This window comes from Balaenoptera ricei, unplaced genomic scaffold (assembly GCF_028023285.1).
Source record: "Balaenoptera ricei isolate mBalRic1 unplaced genomic scaffold, mBalRic1.hap2 scaffold_369, whole genome shotgun sequence".
NCBI lineage: Eukaryota > Metazoa > Chordata > Mammalia > Artiodactyla > Balaenopteridae > Balaenoptera > Balaenoptera ricei.
In genome coordinates this window covers 164,882-192,012 of record NW_026777577.1, presented here as the reverse complement: position 1 = coordinate 192,012, position 27,131 = coordinate 164,882, and the positions used below count along the sequence as shown (strand labels likewise).

Genomic DNA, 27,131 nt, shown 5'->3' with positions numbered 1-27,131 from the left:
TATGGTACTGGCTCAAAAACAAAGATATAGATCAATGGAACAGGATAGAAAGTCCATAAATAAACCCCTGCATCTATGGTCACCTAATCTATGACAAAGTAGGTAAGAATAAACAATGGAGAAAATACAGTCTCTTCAATAAGTGGTGCTGGGAAAACTGGACAGCTACATGTAGAAGAATGAAATTAGAACACTTCCTAACACTATACACAAAAGCAAACTCAAAATGGATTAAAGACCTAAATGTAAGGTCAGATACTATAAAACTCTGGAGGAAAACATAGGCAGAACACTCTGTGATATAAATTGCAGCAAGATCTTTTTCAATCCATCTCCTAGAGTAATGAAAATAAAAACAAAAATAAACAAATGCGACCTAATTAAACTTAAACTTAAAAGCTTTTGCACAGAAAAGGAAACCATAAATGAAAAGACAACCCTCAGAATGGAGAAAATATCTGCAAATGGAACATCCATTTCTTTTTAATTATACCAAAATAGGGTCATATGATCTAATGTCTTTGTAATGACCATCTTCTTGGTGCAGATGTAACCACTCAAGGGTTGATTGTCTCCATCACTACATGGTTTGTGATTCCAATAATTGCACAACTCTCCCAATCATAGTAAAACACTGATAATTTCCACAAGAAAAATACAGCAGAAGTATATTGAGACAGCCAGAATTAAGAATAGTTATTAAGTACTCTCTTTATAGGACTAAAACTCAAAAGAAGCATTTATTGTTGTATACAACAACTATGATACATCATTAACACAAATAATTAGTTCATTGAATGAAACGGATTTGATAGTATGTAAATTTAATAACTAATTTTTATTGTTTCTACTTTTCTAATTTGTTCTTTTTACACTTTTGGAAGAAACAGAAAAAAGGAACCTTAAATATCCATTATTTGCAATGATTACATAAATGTTCTATTTGTTTGGTTTTAAACAAGTTAATACTAGTCTTAATTAAGAAATCCAGTTCATTGCATTGTAAATATTGACTATATAAACTCTATCCAACTAAGGCCTGATCCAATTTTGTAAGTTTGAGGGAGGGAGCAGGGAGGTGAGGGAGATGGGTACAATCTTATGCGACTTGTTTTCTTATAATTTTGGGAGCCAAAGCTGGCATTTAAAAGACTCCTTGGACAATCCATGGAAGAATATCCTTTAACACAGTTCTTTTGGTTCTAGCAATGCTTCAAACTAGCACCTGAGGGCCTTCCTGCTTACTTCTCATGGTTTTTGAGGTCCCCTCTAACAGATGTATCATGTACTGTCTCCAGGCTGTCTTCTGAGGCTGTGTTCATTTCTCTCTCTCCATCTCCCTCTGTTTTTTCTTAGTATACACTTGGTTTCCAAAGGCACAAAGCTTTGCCCATCCATCAGTGGAAGCACAGTGCCCTTCTAATGAAGCTGACACTTTGCTCCCTCTACCCTTAGATTTATCGGATTAGGGGTCAGGTACGGTCCCCTGCATCCGTTAGTCTCCAGAGCACCCATGGCAACCTCTCCAAATAGTCTTTTTGAGTGCCTCTTCTCTGATTTAAAGTTCAATATTAGGGATCCATTTCTGTTTTCCCCACCTCCAAGGACTGGAGAGTAATGCAGACAGACTGAAAATCTCTACAATAAAATCCTCTTCCTGGAATCTTTAACACTAACTCTTATATGGTTCATGTAGGAGATAGACTAATGCTGGCCAGATCAACTCCACAAAGCACAAAGCAGCCTTAGAAGCTGGTTTAGCAAAAGAGTTTAAGATTCTGGGGTACTTGGTACCTATTTAATTGTTCTCCGACTTTGGGGCCACAGCCCAACAAGTTTTTGGTTAACATTTTTTTCTATTAAACTGGTGAATTCTTGGTTCACCTATTATATATAAAAGGAATTCAACTAAGCACTTTACATATGCTATAGAATTTAATGTCCACAACATCCATATGATGCCATTATGATTCTTTTGTAGATGATAAAAACTAAGAATCCAGGATTTTATAAAACTCAGTCAAGGTCAACCACTTGTAAATGGCAGAGCTGAGATCAGGCCCAAGGTTTCCAAGTCTCTGCAGAAAAGTTAAAGAAAGTGGACATAACCTCCTTTGAATGATTCCTATGTGCCAGGCATTGTTAGAGTCTTTTACATCCGGTTACCTCACTTATTCTCACAAGAACTAAACAAAAAATGTGTTATTCTCCTTCATAGGGAAAATGGAAAGTGATTATACACATTTTCCAAGGTCATAAGGTACTTAATTGTACAACCAAAGTGAGATTTTTTTTTTTAATATAAAGTCTATGCACATTCAATTACACGATTTTGCCTTCTGGCAATTATGTCTTGTTTACTCCACTACAAATCCTGCCTACCGCTTTAGGCTTTTCTGCAATTGACTACATTTATTAAAATGGGTAGGCAGAGATTTTCTATGACATGATTCATGCAAAGGTAGCAACATTCATTAGTTTATTCACAGTACCAATACTGCAAGAGTTAGGTAAACCATAATAAATAAGAAAGGCCTTGTATTGGCCTTGATTAGCTCACACTTCTGTAAGAGAAAGGGATTCTAAAAGAATTACAATACATTGCTAAAAAGATTCGGTAGAACTGGGAACGATTACAACATACCAAGGAAGCAGCAATCAGGGAGAAATTGCAAAAAACTGATACGTGAGGTGAGATTGAGGAACGAGAAACTAAACAGCTCAGACAAGAAGGACAGTGGGGGGATTACTGAGGAAGTAATAAGGCTGAGAAAAGAAAGTTATGAGTAATTTGGTACAACAGCGGCATTGAGTATATGGAAAGAAGACAAGATTATTGTTGCCACAAAGGAAAGAAAAAGTAAACAGCTCTAACATTTGATTTAGTTTCTTTTCACTCATTTAATCAGTCCTTTATTCTTCCAATCATCTTTTTGGCGTATATTTCCTGAGTTATTGCCAGCTTCCAGTGATGAGACAGAAGCGCAATATATATGGCCCATCTTGGAATCGCCTTGAATGCTATCAAGATTTAGTAGGTGGAGCTGGAAGATTTCTACCTGTATTGCACTTCACAGCACTGCCCCTTTCAAAGCCTTAGGAGGGCCCTAAACAATGCGTTCACATGGACTGGTGATTCTAATTTTTACAAAATTAATTAACAGATTTTATTTTTTGGAGCAGTTTTAGGTTTATAGAGAAATTCAACAGATAGTAAAGAGTTCCCATATACTCCCTCCTCACCCACCCTCCACCAATAGAGTTAAGGTATTATAAATATCTTGCATTAGTGTGGTATATTTGTTATAATTGATGAATCAATATTGATACATTATAATTAACTGAAGTCCATAGTTTATGTTAGGGTTTACTCTTTTTGCTGTACAGCTGTACAGATTTTGACTAATGCATATCATGTATACACTATTACAGTGTTGTACAGAATAGTTTCACAGCCCTAAAAATCCTCTGGGCTTTATCTATTCATCCCTCTCCCCATCTCCTCTGAACGTCTAGCAACCACTGATCTTTTTTAGTCTCTAAACTTTTGCTTTTTCAACAACATCATACAGTTGGAATCTTACCATTTGTAACATTTGTAGACTGGTTTCTTAGTAATATGCATTTAATATTCCTCCATGTCCTTTGTGGCTTAATATCCAATTTCTTTTTATTGCTGAATAATATTTCATTGTCAGTTATGTACTACAGTTTATCCATTCACATTTTGAAAGACATCTTGGCTGCTTTCAGTTTTTGGCAATCGTGAATAAAAATGCTATAGACTTTCACGTGCAGGTTTTGTATGGACATAAGTTTTTAACCCATTTGGGTAAATATGTAGGAGTGTGAAAGCTGTATCATATGGTAAGGCTATGTTTAACTTTGTAAGAAATTGCCAGATTATCTTCCTAAGTGGCTGTACCATTGGTGTTCCCACTAGCTATGACTGAGAATTCCTGTTGTTCTGCATCTTCACTAGGATTTGGTATTATTTGTTTTTTTTTTTTTTTTTTCTTTTTAATCCATTCTAATACATGAATAGTGGTAGCTGGTTTTAGTTTGCAATTCCCTAATGGCATATAATGTTGAATATCTTTTCATATGTTTACTTTTCATCTGTATATCTTCTTTGGTGAGGTGTCTATTCATATCTTTTGTCCATATTTTAGTTAGGTTATTTTTCTATTGGTAAATTGTAAATATGCTTTGTATATTTTAGATATCAATCCTTTATCAGATATTTGTTTCTGCAAATATTTTCTCCCAGTCTGTGACTTGTCTTTTTATTTCATTAACAATATTTTTTATAGAGCAGAAATTTTTAGTTTTAATCAGTTCCAAGTTACAATTTTTTTTTTCTTTCATGGATCCTGCTTTTGGTATTTTACCTAAAACTAATCATCAAATTCAAAGTCATCTAGATTTTTTCTTATGCTAGCTTCCAGAAATTTTATAAAAGATTTGCATTTTACATTTAGACCTAAGATCCAATTTGGGTTAATGTTTTTGAACCGAGTAAGGTTGGTGTTTAGATTCTTGTTTTTTTTTTTTTTTATGTAGATATCTGATTGTTCTAGCATGATATTTTGAATATACTATACTTACTCCATTGAATTGGCTTTGCTCCTTTTTCAAAGACTGCTTGACTATATTTGAGTGGGTCTATTTCTGGGTTCGGTATTCAGCTACATTCATATATCAATTTATTCTTTTGCCAATACCACACTGTCTTGCATACTGCAGCTTTAAAATAAGTCTTGAAATCAGGTTGTATCAGTCTTCCAACTTTGTTCTTCACTATTGGCTATTCTGGATTTTGCCTTTTCATATAAACTTTAGTGTCAGTTTGTTGATATCCAAAAAAAAAACTTTTGGGGACTTTGGTTGGGATTGCACTGAATCTATAGATCAAACTGGAAATAACTGACATCTTAACAATCTTGAGTTCTTCTCTACAATAACATGGAATATGTCTCTGTTTATTTAGATTTTCTTTGATTTCTTTCATCTGAGTTTTATAGTTTTCTACATATACATCTTGTACATAATTTGACTTATACATAAGTATTTTATTTTTCTATTTTCAGTGCTAATATAAATGGTGTTTCTCTAATTTCAAATTTTAATTGTTTATTTTTGGCATATAAGATAGCAGTTGACTTTCGTATACTAACCTTGTATCCTACAACCTTTCTTTGTTTATTTGTTCCAGAAGGTTTTTTTCTGATTCTTTAAGGTTTTCTACGTAAATAAATACGATATCTGTGAACAAAGACAATTTTAGTTCTTCTTCCCCAATCTGTGTACTTCTTTTCTGTGATATGGTGATTTATAATAAATACATATGTATATATGTATAGTCTTTGTCCCAGATTCTGGTACAGCGCTCCCAAAACCCTTGCGTTTTCACGTGAGAAACAAAGGTGCCTTTTCTTAGGTTAATGAGGTGATTTGGGGAAAGCACTAAGAATGGGGGCTGGTTGTTTGTGGAGCCAACTGTGTGATGAGAGAATTGGACTTTTCAGTCCCACCTCAGACCTAGGAGGGGAAAGAGGCAGGAGATTGAGTTCAATCACCAATGGCCAGTGATTTAATCAATCATGCCTATGTAATAAAGCCTCCATAAAAATCCAACAGGATGGGGTTTGCAGAGCTTCTGATTTGGTAAACATGAAGATGCAAGGAGAACAGTGCACCAGGAGAGGGCACAGAATCTCCACACCCCTTCCCACGTACCTTGCTCTACGTATTTTTTTATATTTGAAGTTCCTGAGTTATATGTTTTTATAATAAAATATATCTCTGAGTTCTGTAAGCTGCTCTAGCAAATTAATCAAATCCGAGGAGAAGATTCTGGGAACCTGGTCTTGTGGCTGGCCTCTGAAATTGGAGGGAGGAGCAGGCTTGTGGGACAGAGCCCTTAACCTACGGATCTGATGCTATCTCCAGGTAGGTGGTATCAGAATTAAATTGAATTGTAGGACACCCAGAGGGTGTTTGAGAACTGCTTGATGGTGTGAAGCAGTGTGGGGATGAAAATGCCCCCCCACTTTGACATGAGGTACCAAAATCATAATTTCTAAATGCATTTGCTAGGTCTTTCAGTATAACGTGGAATAGGAGTGTTAAGAGGGGCTGTCCTTACATTGTTCCTGATCTTACGGGGAAAGCATCAAGTCTCTCACTATTCAGCATGTTAGCTATACGTTTTCTGATGCTGCTCCTTACCGAGTTGAGGAAGTTCTCCTCTATTTGTAGATTGCTAAGAGTATTTTCTATCATGAATGGGTGTTGGTTTTTGTCAAATGCTTTTTCTGCATCTATTGGTATGATCATATGTTTTCTTCTGTAGCCTGTTGATGTGCTATATTGCATTAATTGATTTTTGCATTTTAATCTGCTTTGTATAGCAGGAATAAATTCCACTTAGTTGTAGTGAATAATTCTTTATATAAGTTGATGAATTTTATTTGTTAATATTTCGTTGAGGCTTTTTACACCAATGTTTGTGAGATATATTGGGCCATAGTTTCCTTTCTTGTAATGTCTTTTGTAGGTTTTGGTGTTAGGAAAATGCTGCCTCATAAAATAAGTTAGGAAATTCCTCCTCTGCTTCCATTTTCCAGAAGACATTTTAGAGGACTGGTATAATTTCTTACATAAAGGTTTTTTTTTTTTTTTTTTTTTAATATTCATCAGTGAAAACATATGGTTTCTGATTATTTCTTTATTGGAAAGTTATTAATTATTGATTCAATTTCTTTGACATGGGAGTACTCAGATCAATTTTTAAAGTAGCCAAAATTTTAAAGAATGCTTCCTTTTTACTCTTTCCGTTCCTTTTTCTGCTGTTCCCGTTGAATTTCCCTTCACTACAAGTGGCATTGGAATGGTCTAGGCAATTTTAGGTTCTTGAGAAAGAGAAATAGGGCTGGGTAGAGTTTGTGTAGTGGTGTGTGGCTTTCCATTAATTCAGCATTTAGTGAAGTTACTGTAGGCTGTCTAGGGTAAAAATGATTTCCCTGACTTCTCCAGCTGCACATTTTGTCAACTTAGTATCCTGATACCAAGCCTTACTGGGATATGACTGGGTCATAGAACGCATAGCACTACAAGTACTTGGGTAGTAGAAAAGAAACAAGGATTTACATGTAGTCTTTGGAAAATGCTTCTGATCACTAGTAGTACAAAATTTAAAGTGAAGAATTTGGTTCTCATGGACATCTAGTAAAAACTAACTTTCCACCTTGTCAAAAAGATGTAATGATATACCATATAAAATACCTAATACACTATTTTGTAGGCGTAATGTAAAATGGAAGTTATGAGAATCTCTGATTGAGGGTTTAAACATACAATAATAATACTGTAGCAACCACATAATTATGCCATCATAAATTCCTTATTCCCAGTAACAACTCCAAAGAAACAAACAAATATTAATCAATTATGCTAGTGGAAATCTTGAATTGGGGAAACAATACTAAAAAATTGCTTTTATATAAAGAAATTTTCAAAAAGTTTAATGGAAGAATATAGGAAAATACTATAAGCAGATAATCTACAAAACCTTTACATTATTGACTAAATTTGGAGTATTTATCAGTTGTCTTAAAAAATATATTGGTTGTGATTTTTTCTTTATTCAAAAAAAAGTTGGACGTAGTTTTGTGTTCAAAACTTTGTGTATTTTATTCTTAAAACGGTTTCATCAAATTTTACAAATTGCGTAAGGTTCAGATCCCATAAAACCTGAATCTATTCCTGATCTTGAAGCCATAAAAATTTATGGAATACGAACATAGTGAAAATTATGTCTTCTTTGTGAGTTGAATCTTTTTTCACTGAGATCTTGTATTCTATTGTAATGCTCTCTGCTTTGGAGCCTCCTCTAACCAATACTAATCATAGTTATCGCAGCTTTACTTTACTTTCCCATTGCACGCTCTACATATTGCTATCTTTTATTTAAAATCTTTTTCTGTGAGCATTTTTAGATGTGTTTCTTGTAAAAGCATATTCTTAGCCATGCTTTTTCTTATGCATACTCAAATTCTGTTTAAACTGGGTCATTCTGTCCATTTGATTTAATATCACTACTGGAACATTTAGGGGTTAAATGCTTTCTTTTCTGACTTGTTCTATGTTACTTTTTTTCCTTTTTCTTTTCCTGTCTTCTTTTGGATTCTTCAAATCTTATCTATCTTGGTGCCATTACCCTATATCAATTTGTTTTACAGCATCTCTTTCTGTTCTTTTAGGAATTAATTATGTGGTATCTACAAATTATTTAATAATCCTCCCTTCAAGAAATTTGGTTTATACATCCTTCCTTTAAATCTGTGCTGACATTAGTGACTTGCCTATAATCAATGGAATGCAGCCAAAGTGACACTGTTTGATATTTGAGGCTAAGACAACAGGCCATGCAACTTCCTCCTGGTGATCTTAGGGTGCTTGCTCTTCGGGAAGTTAGTCACAACTACCCTAAGTCTACCAACCTAGAAAAGTGACTGGCCAACGACCCCAGCTGGGCTCCCATCTGATAGGTAAGCATCATCAAATGTCAGTCCAGCCAAACCATCAGATGCCTGCATACTTAATCAACATGTAACTGAAACTGAAATAATTTTTCTATTTCTGAAAGATATCTTTTATAATTGCATTTAGTGAGTTTCCTATGTCTGAAGGATCCCTTTTATAATTACATTTGGTGGAGGCTTAGAATTGGTGAATTCTGTCAGTGATTATTTTGTCTGAAAATTTCTCCGAAAAAAACAAACAGCTTCATTCTTGAAGAATATTTTGGTAGTGCAGAAAATTGTAAGTAGTTAGTTGTCAGTGATTTTCTTTCATGATCTTGAAGATATCTTTCCACTGTTGTATGGTTTCCAATGTTTTTGATGAAAGTTCATGTAAATCTAATTATCTCTTTAAGGGTACATTGTCTTTCATTGTCTGCACTTTCACCCTGATGGGTCCTGCTTATGGATTTATATCCATTTATTTTTCCTGAGCTTCTCTGACTTTCTGATTCAGATGATAGGTGTCTTTCAGCAGTTCTTGGGAACTCTTGGTCATTACCACTACACACATTTTCTTTGTCTCATTCTCCCTTCTGTCGTTCCATTCTGAAGAGCTCCCCTCACTCTACTTCTGACCTATACACACAGTAATTCTCTCTTTATCTGTGTTTAATTTGATATTAAATTATCTACTAAGTTTTAAATTTGTATTTTGCTTTTCTATTACTATTGTTGATTCCATTACAAATCTGCAATCTCATTAGTTACAGTCTTCAGTGCCTTAAGTAAATTCAAACTTTCTCTCTTACCTACAACATTAATATGTTCTATTACAATTTGTGTTCCATAATCTAATAACAAGGACCTCTTTGGGGTCTATTCTCCTTATCTTACATTCACGTTGATTCCTGCTTTTTGCATTGTGCACTTCATAATTCTCAACTTTTTGTTCAATCATGTATTTAAAAGTTAATATTGAAAATAATTGTGAGACCTTTGATAATCTACTATGGCCACAGAATAAACTTAAACATTTGTTCCACAGTGGTAGTACCTTGGGGTAATTGGCAGAGGTCAAGGGAAAAAAACATCCACTCTGAGAAAATATAACAACTTCCCTGCATGCAGCCTTTCAGAGTAGGGGGCCAGAGCAGGTGCTGTTCCTCTGGGATTTCTGCCTTTGGAAGGAGTTAAACAGCATTGATGCAGGCTAAGGAGTCCGCCTTACCTCTTCTCTCATTCCCTTTTCTTAAACCTGTGGAGGGTCTCAGGGGAAATTCTCTTTGAGGTCCAAGCCCAAATAAGTGGTTTACTTAGCCAGAGTCTCTACCCTGCCAGCCTACCTCACTGGAGACTTCCTTTTTGTTTTTCTTTTTATAATAAATGCCAACAGGGCATATATGACTCTGGTTTACTCCTTAGAGCTCTAATTCTCTTTCTGTGAAATACCTGATCCTCTAAAACAGAGTCTGAGGCTTCCATCAGCAAGTTCTCTTTAGCAGGAGGCTTGACGCTGGCAGTGTTTTTACCTGAAGTTGGAAGTCTTGTTCAGTTATTTTCACTTAAGCATGTGCTGATTGGTTTCACATTTAAACTTCATGATTTTTGTTACCACGCTTCACGGTGACAGATTGTCATCTTAAATATTTTATCCTGTGCTCTCAGCATCCCCTGGAGAACCTTGGATGACAAGCTAATACAAACAGTTATTAGTGGACACCTTTGTGCTAAAGCCTTTGCCTAGATTCACGAGTGAACGTGCCAGATCTCACATTCACGTGTGACTCAGCAATATTTAAGAAGCCCAATGTAAAAAATCTCAATCTCACCTAAAGAGTCTGAGGGATAAATGAGATTAAGGACTTAAAATAATTTTGGAAGCTGTAAAAGGCTATCTATAAGTGCCTGTGGTTATATGATCATGACCTGCTCTTATTAGTCTGTTTGCAGGTATTGTCTATGAATTAAATATCTTGATCATAAGGTTTATTTGATGTCATTTTTTTATATTGGAAAATAACTGATTCCTTATCTCATTTTAAAATTCAAAATTTATCCACTTTTTGGCCAAAATCAAGCCAGTAATACAGCTCATACAGTCAACTTGAATTACTACTACCCAATAGAAACAAATAACTGTGAGTTGTTTATGGCTAATATTGGATGCTGAGATTACATATATATATATTAGACAAATATATGTATAATATAAAAAATATCTTTAAATATATAGATTTATACAATATATAATATATAGATTTAAACAATTCATAAACAATATATAAAATACACATTTAAACATGCATAAAGGATATATAAAATAAATATATATATATTTAAACAACTCATATATATGTCAGTATCCAATATTAGTTGAATACACAATTTTTAAAAAAATTTTCAATGAACCAGCTTCTATTGCGATGATTCAGAATGAGAGAAATGGTATTCTATTTCCTATTTAGAACAAAAAGAAATATCACACATACAACACACTATCTTCTTTTGTCACTAATGAAGCTACTTAAAGGAACTGAAAATATAAAGAAATAAATAAAAACATTTCTCGATGCAGATACTTAAAAGTACCAAATACTATAGCATTGTTGTTTCTAAGTCGTTATATTACAAAAAGATGTCAAGGAAACAGTTCCTTTTTAACTCCCCTATCAAAGAATATTTACGGGGAGGGTGGGAGGGAGGGAGATGCAAGAGGGAAGCGATATGGGAACATATGTATACGTATAACTGATTCACTTTGTTATAAAGCAGAAACTAACACACCATTGTAAAGCAATTATACTCCAATACAGATGTTAAAAAACAATATTTACGATTTTATTTCTGCATATTCTTTTTTTATGAAATATATAATGCATTCTAATGCATTGGTTAAAGATGTAGATTCTGGATTTAGCTAATTCTGCATATAAATATTGTCTCTACAATTACCAGCCCTGTAACTTGGAGGAATGTCATAGACTTTCTCTGCTTTAGTTTTGTTATCAGTAAAATGGCATAATATTTCCTATTTCATGGATATTTTTAAACATTTAAGCATGGGATATTTGAGAGAAATGAATGAGGTAACATAAGTACAGAACACATAGTAAACTCATTACTAATACATACTGGGCTATATTGTTGTGAAAATTCTATTGTGATTTCAAAAAATAAAATATCTTTTCACTATATAAATGCAATTATTTTATGCATTGTAGACTAATATTTGTGTTGAATTTTCTGTCACATCAAACCAAATTCTGTGTGTGCTGTATTAACAAAGAGGAAAGAAATCTACCAAAAAATATTCTTCATATACATAGACACAATGCTACTTGACAAAGTGTGAACAGTTAAAACTGAAAAACAAAATCTCAGTTATATCAGCATCAAATATTATATTTTATAAAAATTTAGGCACACACTTAATGAACTATCTGTAAGACCTGTGTATTAGATATCCATTTCTGTGTGACAAAACCCTTTAAAACTTAGTAACTATAAAATTCAATAATCCTTTGCTTATTCATGTATTCCATGATTGACTAATTGGTATGATGTGTTAGCAGGAAGTCTTAGTTCCTCCACCCCTAGGCTCTCTATAATCTCCATGGTGTGGTAGCAGATAGCATGGCAGCTGGCTTCCTCTAGAATGAGAGATCCAAGAGATTGAGAGGCACACAGAATAAGGGGAGGAGAATTAGTTTCCACCTTTTGAAGGAAGGAGTGGCAAAACATTTGTGGACATATGTTAAAACCACTGTACATTGGAAACTGCAAAACATTTGAGAGAAAATTTTTTAAAATAAACAAATAAATCAGGAAATACGGCGTGCCCACTGACTGGATCATTTTTATCAATTCTCTCTGAATTTATCTATACTCTAAATATAGTCATGATGAAAGTCCAGCAAGGTTGTGAGTATGTGTATGGGGGTGAAAATTTTGACAATATGATTCTAAAATGCACAGCTAATATCAGTACTTACTTAGAAGTTACAGGAATAAAGACATTGTACTTTTGGTGTAAGGATAAATATATAGAGCAATAAAACTGATTAAGGAAACCAAAAATAAACCAATGCAAATATAGCATTATGGGTTGAATCGTGTCCCCCCAAAAGATGTTGAAGTCGTAACCCCCAGTACCTGGGAATGGGATCTTATTTGGAAATATGGTGTTTAGAGATAGGCAAGTTAAGATGAAGTCATTAGGATGAGTCCTAGTCCAATATGACTGTGTTTTGATAAAAAAGAGGAAACATACACACAGACATAGAAATACATGGAGGGGAGACAATGGGAAGACACAGGGAGAACGGCTGTGCCTACCAGAAGCTAGCAGACAGACGTGGAATGGATTCACGCTCACAGCGCTCAAAAAGAACCAACCGTGCTGATACCTTGATTTCAGACATCTTTCCTCCAGAACCAAGAAACAATTCTATTGTTTAAACTGCCCAGTTTGTGGTACTTTGTTTCTGCAGCCCCAGGAAACTAATACAATGGGGAGTGAAGGTCATTTCAACAAATGGTGCTGGAAAAACTGGATATAGATATATATATGTATATTTATATTTATATATAAAATTCTCATGCTTACCTCACATAATAAATAAAATTATTGAAATGGATAGGGGACTTAAGCATTTAAGGTAAAGTTACAAAGACTCTAGAATAAGCAATAGGATGTAATCTTTGTTACTTTGACGTAAGCAAAACTTTCTTAGCTAGGATATAAAAAACACACACTCTAAAGGAATAAATTTAACTTTACTTCCATGAAATTTAAAAATTCTGCTTTTTTCAGGACACAATTTAGAAAAATGATAAATGACAAAGCAAGACACCAAATTTGGATAATGTTTAAAATCTACATGCCCTACAAAGGATTTGTTTCCAGAATACATTAAAACAAACAAACTCATAACTCAGTAGGAAGGCAAACAACACAATTAAAACATCATGAACTTCCAGCTACTGCCTAGAATATAAAAATCTGAAAAGAATGTAAATTCCACACTAACAAAAACTAAAAAGAGGCCCATTTATAAAATTATACTTTTCTTAGACCTAGCAGAGAGCTGAATTCTCAAAGCTCCTAATTAGCCTGAAAACTAATGATAAAAGTAACTTCAAGGAGAGACAGGACGTGAGCACTGACTCACCTGGGTCAGAGGATGGGAGGAAGTCGGTGACCGTAGGACAAGGTAAGGAGCTTTCAGATGAAGTTTTCTAAGGAATTGCTGAAGGCTGAGTGGGCGGTGGGGGTAGTGATATATAAGCCGTGGTGAGTACAGACACAAAATTGACCGCACTCACTTTCAGGTTCATCTCAGTAGAATTTCACTGGGCCTGAGAAAGATTCAAAGCAGAGAGAAACACCATCAGTGTTCCAGGCACGGGAAAGAGTATACCCCGAGAGCCCAGCTCAGGGATCCTTCTCTGCTGGGGAAAAAACAAACAAGCAAACCAACAAACAACAAAAAATGTTAAGCTGCTGGGTGAAGGCCAGTAAACCCTGTATTATCATGATGCAGGTGAAGACCTATTGGAACAAAAGTAAGGGAAAATTAAACAAGCAAACAAACAAGCAAACAAACAAGAAAATTCTGTCCCTGGGAGAGGGGAATGAAAACTTTCTCAGACCAAACCAATTAGAGGTCATCTCTACTGTTTGTTTCTAGTGCCTTAACAGTGACCTTTCTATGTCAGGCATTTAAAAATACCTGTTTTTCTTAAGATTTTTTTGATGTGGACCATTTTTAAAGTCTTTATTGAATTTGTTCCAATATTGCTTCTTTTTTTTTTTTTTTTTAAATGTTTTGGTTTTTTGGCTGTGAGGCATGTGGTATCCTAGCTTCCCAACAAGGGATCGAACACGCACCCCCTGTATTGGAAGGCGAAGTCTTAACCACTGGACTGTCAGGGAAGTCCCAATAAACACCTATTAGATGGTATAGATATTGCTTGGAAATTACAGAGATGGCTTTATACGCTCTTTCATTCATACCAACCATAACCTGGGTGTTGTTTCCTCAAGAAATAAATTGGATGACAGATAGATTCTAGGTGGTTTTACAGACACCTAGGATATAAAATACAATTCCATTAAAGAAAATGTTATTTCTTAAAATAAATTTAGTAAAACATGTACTTCTAAGGTAGACAAATTGCAAGGTGAAATCTGTATTAATGATCTTAATCAATTTTTTGTTACCAAGTTAATAATTTTCTGGTTGAGACAGTCTCAAATAACCCTTCAGTGTGTCCTAATAATGCTATATTCAGAAATGCATTTTTTAACACTTATTCTAGAAATATTATTAGAGGAAATTTGTGTTTAATTTTCTGGCTTAGACAGTCTCAAATGATCTTTCAGTGTGTCCTAATAATGCTACATTCAGAAATCCATTTTTTAACACCTATTCTAAAAATTGTCTTAGAAAAAAATTAGAATTTACATAGAATTCCATGTAAATATCAGGATGCCATCAGATGATTCCAACACTTTATTACAGCAAATTTTTCACCCAAGTTGAAAGGTTGTTCTAGAGTAAAAGAATCTAAAGGGAAACAACCCTACATAATATGCAAGAACTAAAATCAGGTCTTAGTCAAGAGAAAATTAACAAAGCTTTTGATTTATTTTTAGACTACAAAGAACATTTCAATTTACAGTGAATGCTGGATGATATTATGGATTCTGTTGATTTTCTTAGGTGTGATTTTAGCTTGGTGATCCAAAGAGATACGCTTTTTCTTAGGATATGCTGAGGTAGATCAACAAAATATGTAAAATTAACAATATTGAAACATTTTTGAATCTATGTGGTGACGAATGACAACTGTACCATTCTATATTTTTTACGTTTGAAAATATATGTAATTTAAAAATTTGGGGAAACTTTTCCTAACAAGAACTTTTTGGAGGAGGCAAGGATATATAATGGAGAAAAGACAGTCTCTTCAATAAGTGATGCTGGGAAAACTGGACACCTACATGTAAAAGAATGAAATTAGAACACTCCCTAACACCATACACAAAAATAAACTCAAAATGGATAAGAGACCTGAATGTAAGACTGGACACTATAAAACTCTCAGAGGAAAACATAGTAAGAACATTCTTTGACATAAATCACAGTAAGTTTTTTTTTGATCCACCTCCTAGAGTAATGGAAGTAAAAATAAAAATAAACAAATGAGAACTAATGAAACTTAAAAGCTTTTGCAAAGCAAAGGAAACTACAAACAAGGCAAAAAGACAACCCTCAGAATGGGAGAAAATATGTGCAAACGAATCAACAAAGGATTAATCTCTAAAATATATAAACAGCTCATGCAGCTCAATACTAAAGAAACAAACAACCCAATCCAAAAATGGGCAGAAGACCTAAACAGACATTTCTCCATAGAAGACATACAGATGGAAGCACATGGAAAGCAGCTCAATATCACTAATTATTAGAGAAATGCAAATCAAAACTACAATGAGGTATCACTTCACACCAGTTAGAATGGGCATCGTAAGAAAATCTACAAACAACAAATGCTGGAGAGAGTGTGGAGAACAGGGTACTCTCTTGCACGGTTGGTGGGAATGTAAATTGATACAGCCACTATGGAGAACAGTATGGCGGTTCCTTAAAAAACTAAAAATAGAATTACCATATGACGCAGCAATCCCACTACTGGGCATATACCCAGAGAAAATTATAATTCAAAAAGACACATGTGGGCTTCCCTGGTGGCGCAGTGGTTGAGAATCTGCCTGCCAATGCAGGGAACACGGGTTCGAGCCCTGATCTGGGAAGATCCCACATGCCGCGGAGCAACTAGGCCCGTGAGCCACAATTACTGAGCCTGCACGTCTGGAGCCTGTGCTCCGCAACAAGAGAGGCCGCGATAATGAGAGGCCCGCGCACCGCGATGAAGAGTGGCCCCACTTGCCGCAACTAGAGAAAGCCCTTGCACAGAAACGCAGACCCAACACAGCCATAAATAAAATAAATTATTAAAAAAAAAAAAAAAACTCTTAAAAAAAAAAAAAAAAGACACATGCACCCCAATGTTCATCGTAGCACTATTTACAGTAGCCAAGTCATGGAAGCAACCTAAATGCCCATCAACAGATGAATGGATAAAGAAGATGTGGTACATATATACAGTGGAATATTACTCAGCCATAAAAAGGAATGAAATTGGGTCATTTGTGGAGACTTGGATGGACCTAGAGACTGTCATACAGAGCAAGGTAAGTCAGAAAAAGAAAAACAAATATCATATATTAACGCATATATGTTGAACCTAGAAAAATGGTACAGATGAACGGGTTTGCAGGGCAGAAATAGAGACACAGATGTAGAGAACAAATGTATGGACACCAAGGGGGGTAAGTGGCGGGGGGATGGTGGTGGTGTGATGAATTGGGAGATTGGGATTGACATATATACACTAATATGTATAAAATGGATAACTAACAAGAACCTGCTGTATAAAAAAATAAATAAAATAAAATTCAAAAAGAAAAAAAAAACTTTTTGGGACTTCCCTGGTGGTGCAGTGGTTAAGAATTTGCCTGCCAATACAGGGGACACAAGCTCGAGCCCTGGTCCGGGAAGATCCCATATGTCCCGGAGCAACTAAGAGCATGCACCACAACAACTGAGCCTGTGCTCTAGAGCCTGTGAGCCACAACTACTGAGCCAGCGTGCCACAACTACTGAAGCCCATGCGCCTAGAGCCCATGCTCCGCAACAAGACAAGCCACTGCAATGAGAAGCCTGCGTACCGTAACCAAGAGTAGCCCGGCTCAATGCAACTAAAGAAAGCCCATGTGCAGCAACAAAGATCTGACCCAGCCCAAAATAAATAAATAAATAAATAAATAAATAAATAAATAAATTTACTAAAAAAAAAAAAAAAGAACTTTTTGAATCTTCATACCAGAATCTGCATACCAGATTCATTGTCCTCTGGACTTCACTGAGAATTGAAGCCAGCACATTTTCCTGTTTTTGTGCGAAACAATTCTGGGTCCAGGTAATAAAAAAAAGAAAAGAAAAAAAAAAGGTCAGCTGTTTGCTCCAGGAAATACTAGCTCTTGGAAGGTAAGACTGTGAACCAAATAGCTTACCTTTCAAGACTAGCACCTTGCTCACCAAGGCTCACTTCAGGACCTTCTCTCTTTGGGCCAAACCAGTTCAAAGCATTCACGCCATCAACTGCCTACTCCCATCCAGTTCCCTGATTTTCAAAGAGGCCCTAAAAACCCACAAATATCCTTCCCTAATTGTCCTATTTTAAAACAATACCAATGTCTGTCAAGGTGGCTTATTACTGCAATAAACCTAAAAAACTATCTTTGCTTCAACAAGTGGGTTTTTTGATAGTTATTTGAGGCACTGACAGTTGACATTTCTCATAGTTGGTTCATTAGAGGTCCTGGTTCTAAAATGACACAATCACCAAATGTCATGTGTCAATCTCAGTTAGATCTTAATGCAGAGAAAACAAAAGTAGCTTAAGAGAATGTTGTGGGAATTAGGGAAATGTAAATGTTTTCTGAATATGAAACGACATTATGGAATTTTTGTTTACTTGTATAGGTGTTGTATGTGGTTTGTAAATTATGTGGGAGATTGTTTTTTCTTAGAACATGCTGAAATATTGTTGGGTGGACAATTTTCAGAAGGTATAGCAAAACAGATGATGTATAGATCAATACAAAAGATCAAGTACACGCAGAAAATTATTAAAATTCTTAAATCCAGCTGGACGGTATATGCACACTCAGTGTATTTGTTTTCAACCTTTGCTAGAAAATCTTATTTTAAAAATATGGGAAATATTCTTCCCCAAAGCTTTGTAGGAACACAGACCAGAAACTGCCTTCTGGTTGTTAATATTGTCTACAAGTTGTTTGTTTAGAGTTTCTTGAAGTTTGCCAAAAATTTTACATTTGAATATTTCACATTGAGAATCTAAAGTATATTTTTGTAATATCCCACCAAAGAGCTTTTTCAATTTACTCAAATCCTCACACCCATAAATCTGAAGGTAGACATTTACATTACATTTTATTACATTCAATGTTCTACATTAGTCTCTGAGAGATTCTTTGGGGAAAAAATGCATATACACACTTTTGTGTATACACACATATACATAAACACACATACACTTACAATTAAGCATTACTTCCTTCTAATATTTTGAATGAAGGAGGTAGGGCCAAATCATAAACATAGCTATTTTAGTCTTTAGCCAAAAAGTGGTATTTTAGAAGCTTGAAAATGACAGAGCTATCTGCTGAAACATTCCATGAAACTCATGAATTACTACTTCTGAGTTTCCCTAGAGCTATTAAAATTTGAAAAGGAGAGAAAGGAAAAAAAAAAAAAAGGCTTCCATCCCAATCTACAAAAAGGGATTAAACATCATGGCATTGACATCTGGACTTGCAAGCAGGTGAATAAAAGGCCTACCCAGAATTGACAGCCCGCTGACTTTTATTTAATTCAAAATTACTATTCATGTCAACTCAACTTCCAGAGAAAGTGGCAATCTGGTGTCACAAATGCTGAATGTGAGCAAGATTGTCACACAAAGGTTAGTACCATATGTCATACTTAAAATAGAAACATAATTTTCTTTGGGGGCATGGATTATAAAATGTCCACTAAGACTGACTTTTATTGGTATTTGCAATACTAAATCATATAACAAGTTCATGGCTGTGGTTTATACTTTAATACAGCATTTTTAGCATATATTTATCATGAATAGATAATTTTATATAGGTAGAAGTGTATAAAAACACACACATGTATATATATGTATATATACAAAAAATAAAATATATGAGTGTGTATGTATAAAATATACACAAAAACATGTTTACGTGGGTATATATGTATAAGCTATATATGATATATCTACATTATATAGATATAAGACAGCCCCCAACAACAAGAAAATTTCTCAAAGTCAAAATGTCAGTAGTGCCTGTTTTACACTTTTAAAAATATAAAGATCCCATAACTCATTAAACATATAAGAATTTTTTTGGTAAGAATTCTATGCTTAGAATGAAGACATTTTAAGATTTTTTTCTGTTTTAAAGACTTATACTTTTGTAATTCCAAAAAAACTAGGGCTGAGAGTGAGTAAAAGGATTAGGGAAGTTCATATATACATGATAGAACCAAAACCTAGGATGTATATGAAATTTGCCAGACTTGAGGAAAGAAACTATGATCAGAAATATAGTAGTTATCTATTGCTACCTAACACATTTCAGAAAACTTAGCAGCTAAAAACAGTACCATGTATTATCTCACAGTTTCAGTGGTCAAGTGGTCCAAACTGAGCTTAGCTGGTCCACTGCTTCAAGGTCTCTCACACGGTTGAAATAAAGTTTTTGGCCAGGGTTATGTTCTCATTTGAGGCTTAAATGGAAAAGAATCTGCTTCCAAGCTCATGTGGTCGTTGGCCACATTCAGTCCCTTGTGGGTTGTTAGCTTCAGGGCTTCAGCTTCTTGGGGGCTGTCAGCCAGAGGTCACCCCTAATCCCTAGCCACCTGTTGGAAATAGGCTGCACTCTTTTCCAGTTTTTTTTGCCAGTGGTCCTCCCCAACATGGCTTCTTGCTTCATTAAAGCATGCAAGGCTAGCAGGCAACCTAAATAGTCTGTTACACAAGCTGCCGTGTTTATAATAATATCACATAGACATGGATTGGCATCTCATCACATTTGACATATCCTTTTGGTTAAAAGCAAGTCAAAGATCTCACCTATGCTCAAATGGAGGAGATTACACAAGAGCATGAATACCAGGATGCAGAGACCATGAGGGGTCATCTTAAAACTTACTCCCTGCAGTAGGTAAAGGAAGTAATTTATGCAGAGACTCTCCTGTGTTATCACTTGCTGGAATCTGAATGTCACAGACAGGAGGTAGGAAATAAAGAATACTGACCTCAGATGAAATCAGCAGAACTGCACACAATGAGTTAATTGTAAGGAAGAGGAGATTTCTAGTATCAGCTGAGGATTATGTATTGCATGGTACAGTGAATAAGGTGGCCTCTAAAATAACACTTAGAGTCATTAATTCCATAAACAAACCAAGGTTTACATCAATAAGAAGTCTAAGTGTTTTTAGACTAACTGTTATAATAGAACATATGTTACCATTTACCTGTATTAAGTACATTTTAAATCATTTTAAAATCGATGATATTGGAATTTTTTAAGATTTAAAAATGCTCAAAATAGAAATTGTTTATGAAATACTCTTTTCCTCTCCTTAAAGAACTAAACCTGAGGGATTGAGTAAATACACTTGGAACTACTAGGGAAAAAAATCATATTGACTTAATTGGATATACATATGTGTGTGTGTGTGTAATTTCTACTATTAATATGGTGTTCTGAAAAGTTGAACATAAAAAAAGACAAAGCAAGAAAAAATGGCAAGGGTGATGGGAAAGAGCAGGGTGATGGGAAGAAGCAGGTAAGAAAATGTATAGTCCATAAAAACCATATTGTAAAATTTTATAAAATCAGGAAAGTATATTTTACTTATATTTAAATAAGAACTCATTATGATAAAGCTTTAGGAAGTACTTAGTATTGTTTCTGCCAGGCTTTTTGTCAATACTCTTCTGTGTCTCACCAGGATCTTATTAGTTTACATTACCTAAGATTATTGCGTATTTATGACTAATAATGAGTAATCATGCATTCTTAATGGAATTGTGATTATCTTTGTGTTTCCTTTCCTACACTCTTCACATTTAATTATTCACATCTAATTGTATCTAATAATTCTCCAGCCTCTTGTTTTGCCATTTAAAATCTATATGATAGAGAAAACAGTAGAGCTAATAAATCTCAAATATATATTTTCAGCCCTGATTTCTGATTCTTCTTTAAAGGAACTTCATTTTCATTTCTACTATGTCTTTTGGAAATATCTCAGAGGTATGTGAAACCCCACATGTCTGTAGTGGACCTAGCTTGTTGCTGTCAGACTATGAACCATTCCTCTGCTCCAATGGTCTCTATTTTAATAAAAAGTATCAAAATCCACCAAATTTTTGAAGCCAGAAAGCTTGAGGTCTTCTTGACTCGTCCCACTTCATGCTTTGGACATCCAATCACTCATTTTCTTTTGAATCGTCAACTAGTCTGTATCCTGATTGGATGCTGATGCCTCCATACCTATATCTGCAACCCTAAGATTTTTTGTAAAACTTTAACATTTTATTATACTTTCTATAATTGCTCCTTGGATGTTTAATAAGCAAATCACTCTTCAAATGCCCAAATCAGACTTGCACTCACCTTCCACACACCTACCTATTCCTCACCAGCCTTCTACTTCTTAGTAGGTAGCCTTATCATCCACTCAGTTGCTCAAACTAAAAATCTAAACGTGATCTGTTGATTTGTGTTTGTTTTATTCCTTCACATCTAATATGCAGTTATTCAATAAATCCTAGGAGATATTCCAGATAGGAGGACTGTACCACCTCTACTGCTAAAATGCTAGTCTGTGCCACAGTACACTTGCCTCTGGACTACAGCAACAAATTTCTGAATCATCTTTCTGTAGCCAGGCTGAAGAGAATGCAGATTTTTAATCTCGATTTAAAAGAAGTAAATAATCTGACTCATTGCTATTTATTGGGGCTCAGTTGCCACGCCTTTTCATTCTATCCCTCTGTCTCAGCCACATTTGCTATGGTATGATGCATAATCGACCCCAAATAGGCCTCTCTTGATCCCCATAACTGTGAATGTTACCCTACATGAAAAAAATAACTCTGTAGCTGTGATTAAGTTGAGGATCTTGAGATGGGAAGATTATTCTGGATTATCCAAATGGGCCATAAATGCAGTCACAAATGCCCTTTATAAAACGGAGGCGGAAGCAGATTAGACTCAGAAGAGAAGGTGCAATATGATTGTGGAGGCAAAAACTAGAGTGCTGTGGCAACAAGCCAAGGAACGCTGGCCGCCGTCAGAGCTGGAAGAGGCCAGGGCAAGGGCAAGAAACGGACTCTGGCTTACAGCCTCTGGAGGGAGGGCAGCCCACTTGGCATCCTGATTTTAGCCCAGTGACTTTGGATTTCCAGCCTTCAGAACTACGAGAGAATACATTTCTGTTGTTTTAAAACATTGTTTGTGATCATTTGTTACAGCATCCATAGGGAACTAATATCCTTACTTTCTTCTGTGTCTGTTTCATACAGTTTGCATTTACTGATTTTTGTTTTGTTTTGTTTTGTTCAACCATGTTCTTAGATTATTAGATCTCATAAGCTTATAAATTTAAAATGATTGCAACAGAAATAAGTTCGTTCTTTTCACTAGTCAATGATTTTCAAATGCATACAGTAGTCAAGATGACCCTGCATCTGGGAACAACTTGCAAGTTTAACGAAACCTCCAGATGACCCCACATTCACCCATGCTGTAGACCATGATGGTTTGGGTAGTTATAAATAGAATAACCTCTGAAGACCTAGTTTGGTAGATATTAATATTAATATTTAATGTTACTGTTGAACTTCTTTGCCCAAACCTCCAGGTTTGGGCTGTTTCTGCTTCTACTGCATTCTGAATACCAACAGGTTGTTGTTCCTTACCTAACTACCTTATAAGGATGGCTTTTATTCTTTACCCCAGGTCTCCAGCTGCTTTGCTTAGGTACCCAATTCTTTAATATCTTTTTAAAGTGAACTAAACATAGTTGGAGGGCAGAAGACTAATTTTATATATCTCTTGTATCCCACAAAGAAATCCAGGCCTGTGTACACAAGGGCCATGAAAGAAAATAACTGAAGTAAAACACCATTGAATTGTATCTTCCCTTAGTATTTACATACCACTACCATTCTTTCAATTCCCTCCAATCATCACCAACCTCTTAACTTCCCTTCTACTTCCCTCCATTTTGACATCTCTTCCAAGAGGTTAATATGTGCAAATATCTGTGCCCTTGTTTTCTAACCTTACCCAAATGTATATAAAACTTCCCTTCCAAGAGGACAATATCACACACACAAAAATAGAAAGCCAGATATTTACATCCTGAGAATGTGATGGGGGCAAGTGTTATTCATTTAAAACATAGCTAACAAAAACAAGTCTAAAATAAGAACAAGAATTTTTTTTAAAGGTACTCAAATATGTCTCAAATTTTAATAAGATCCTCTATACACAAATTTATTTGCTACTGAAAATTTTTATTACAATTCAACACGCTGCTCTAACAGTGCTCTGGCCAAGCCACCCAACATTTTCTTTACATTCCTTCCACACAAGTTAATTTGTTTCAAATTCTCAGTATTGGGTTTCATTTTACAGGGACTTCAGGCTTCTAAAACAGGCAGTACCTAAGACCTACTAGTGCTTCTTTGTGTCAGATCAAAGTGGAACTAAAGTATATTCAAGTCATTCAGATGCAAGTTACATAGATTCCTTATAAGTTACTTGTATTAAGGTAGAAAAGAGATGCAAGAAAAAAAGACATCACAGAACTTATAATATAGGTCATCAAAATATTGGTACCCAATCTGCCCTAGTGTAGAGTAGCTTTCCCAAGCTGCTTCATAATGATCCTAAAATTACTAGCAGGAAAAAATAGTACAAGAATAAAGTTTATGGCTCATCCGACCCTGTATCATAACTACTGTCATAACTGTTGTTGTAATTATTCTCATAATTATCCTCAGAAGGATCTCTATGATACAGGCAATAATGACAGCTACATCTAAATCTTTCCATTCTCGATTGAGTCTCAACATCCTTCTGCTGAGGTTCTCTTTGAGACTCAGACAGAGGAAGTCATTTGCCATAGCAATTTTTAATATATTGAATCACCCTTTCCATCCTTTCTCTCCAAGCAATTAACAATGTCCTCCCCCCTCTCCTCCTGTAGATTAAGTCTCCGTCCAGTCTGTTGAGGTGAATATTCTGGTAGAGTGGATAGCAATTTGCTTCTAGGGTTGAGAGTCAAGTTACTGAGGTTCTTTATGAACACTGCAGAGATAGACTGAGAGGCAGCTAGAATTGCCTGGGAATTTTCATCGATGGACATTTGAGGAGACTCCAGGGTCCAGGTTGGGTTAACTTCTGATGAATTCATTGGAGTCTAGTCACAGCTTGAAGCTCCTCCTAGATTTTTGGATTCTAGTGGAAGGTGATGGTTTAGACTCAAACTGCTACAAAGTAGCCTGGAAGAACTATAGAGCCAAGAAACAGCGAGAAAAATCCAAGCTCTGACACACCGTGGTGAGGGAAAAATCCCTGCATTTACTGTTAGTTTGACTTAGAATGCTCTTCATCCAGGTCTAATCATAGATGGATTGTCTCACCAGTTAGTTAATTAACAGCTCAAAAATTTCCTTTCAGAAAAGTTTTCTCTAGTCATCCTGGATAAGTAACATCTGTCTTCCAACTACCTTCAGTCACGGGAATCATGAGGCTTTCTCTTTTCTTTTCGAGTAATGGCACACCAGAATGTATTTTTTTGTTTGTTTTTTGCTTTTTAAAATTTCTTTCTTCTTTCTTTCTTTCTTTCTTTCTTTCTTTCTTTCTTTCTTTCTTAACGTCTTTATTGGAGTATAATTGCTTTACAATGGTGTGTTAGTTTCTGCTGTATAACAAAGTGAATCAGCTATACATAAACATATGTCCCCATATCTCCTTCCTCTTGCGTCTCCCTCTCACCCTCCCTATCCCACCCCTCTAGGTGGTCACAAAGCACCAAACTGATCTCCCTGTGCTATGCAGCTGCTTCCCACTAGCTATCTATTTTACATTTGGTAGTGTATATATGTCCATGCCACCCTCCTACTTCGTCCTAGCTTACCCTTACCCTGAGCAAAGCCAATCTTTAGGGGAAAGAAAACAACAGGAAATATGCATGGACCTATTTCTTCTCTTTATTCAATAGCATAAACTGAGGACAATATTTTAGGAAGTAAATTTACGTACCTCAAGGAATTTTAAAAAGCTAAAACTGTAGACCATATAGGTCTTAACATTCTCTTGGCAGACACTGAATACATAGCAAATAAGATACATTCTGTGCCTACTTGCTTTTCCACTTCTCAAAGCCACCATCCTCTGTTTTGGTGACGTGAGCAGGATGAATTCTGTAAAATAAGGTTCATACATGCGTTATAACACACAAAGAAACAAAAAACCATTGGCAACATTTCAGTATATCATACCAAAACATGCTACCCAGAAATATAACTTTTATTTAGAAACTTCCCACGTAGGAACTATGGCAGCAACTTACTCAATAGACCTTCTTGTCTGATCCAAAAGTGCTTGTACCTACATTGTGACTTCAGTAACGGACTGTAATGAATTTTCCCCAAACAACCATTGTGTAACTGTTTCCACATCTTCATAAGAAATTCGTCTTTAAGGAGGAAGTAGGAATTCAATATTTAAGACATTTGGAAGGAGAGAGTCAATAAAGTGACAAAGATGAGATGGATGGTAAGAGGAAAGTAGTGCTTGTGCAGCGTTGCATAACAGCTTATTGAGAAGGGCTTTTAAAAGGTTATTATTCTATTCTACTGAAAGTATTGATATTAAGAAACCATTTTTTTAACTGAAAATTTTTAACTCCCAATTTTTTCCTGTGTGCAGGTTTCTTCAATTTCTCAACACTGAAATTGTATACTGTGAAGTTTTTGCACTCGCTCAGCAGTTCTGTGACTTGGAAATGATCTACTTGAAAAATGCTGGAGGGCTGTTTTAGTGGGAGAGTGGGAGGAGACCCTTCACGCTCACCACTATACAGGTGCAGTGTTGTTAGGAGAGGATTTTTTACCATCTTTATATGGGTGTAAATGGCCAGAAAAGCAGGTCTGAGCAGAATTTATTCTCTAAATGGAAGTAAAGATGAGCAGGGAGTCCCAAGTGAGAGCCAAGATAATTCAACCCGGCAGATATATGACTGCAGGTTGTTTATAAATAAAAAGCAAGTTCAATCAATTGGAAATGTGAACATTACCAAAAAAAAATCACATATGTTCATTTATTGGCTTATTTGACTAATTCTGCTGAATGCAACCAATCTCCTCTTGTAGCTGACACCAACAATCTACCTCCTGCAAATTCCCTGCTGACTCCATTCATGCTCCAACACCCCAACAACCACTTTCAACCTCCCCGCCGCAAGGATGCCCTCCTTTCTCCCTATGACGCTGGACATCACACCCATTAGGTCAGCTTTCCAGGCAGAATCCTCCTTACTCAACTTGAACTCTAAACTCTTACTAGGCTGCTGGAGATTCTCATCCCTCCTTTTCATGCAGATACTTACCTACTTTGCTCAGTCACCCATAGTAGTTTTTGAACTAAATTGTTTCAGAAGGAAAGGAAAGGGAATGATGAAGAGGAGTAGATAAAAATCAAGATTTTGATTTTTGAGCTTCAAAAGTATTCTTGATTTTTAGATGACTAAAAAGTGGTAATAGCTAGCTGTAAGAACAAAGCAGTTGCAATCATTGGAACTAGGCTGACATATGTAAATATTAGGTATTCATTCTTCATTTAATTGA

At 35.4% G+C, this 27,131-nt stretch overlaps 1 long non-coding RNA gene across 6 annotated transcripts in view; it reads right to left on the bottom strand.

Moving 5' to 3' along the window:
- The window catches only part of LOC132358773 (uncharacterized), a 200,685-nt gene that overhangs the window by 13,595 nt on the left and 159,959 nt on the right, over positions 1–27,131 (bottom strand). For 5 of the 6 annotated variants that reach the window (XR_009500518.1, XR_009500513.1, XR_009500515.1 and 2 more), the window contains one exon: positions 13,700–13,886. This is a non-coding gene — a long non-coding RNA (uncharacterized LOC132358773). Of the gene's footprint in view, positions 1–5,245; positions 5,266–13,699; positions 13,887–27,131 lie in introns of those variants that run through there. The other variant, XR_009500517.1, reaches the window with a different exon arrangement.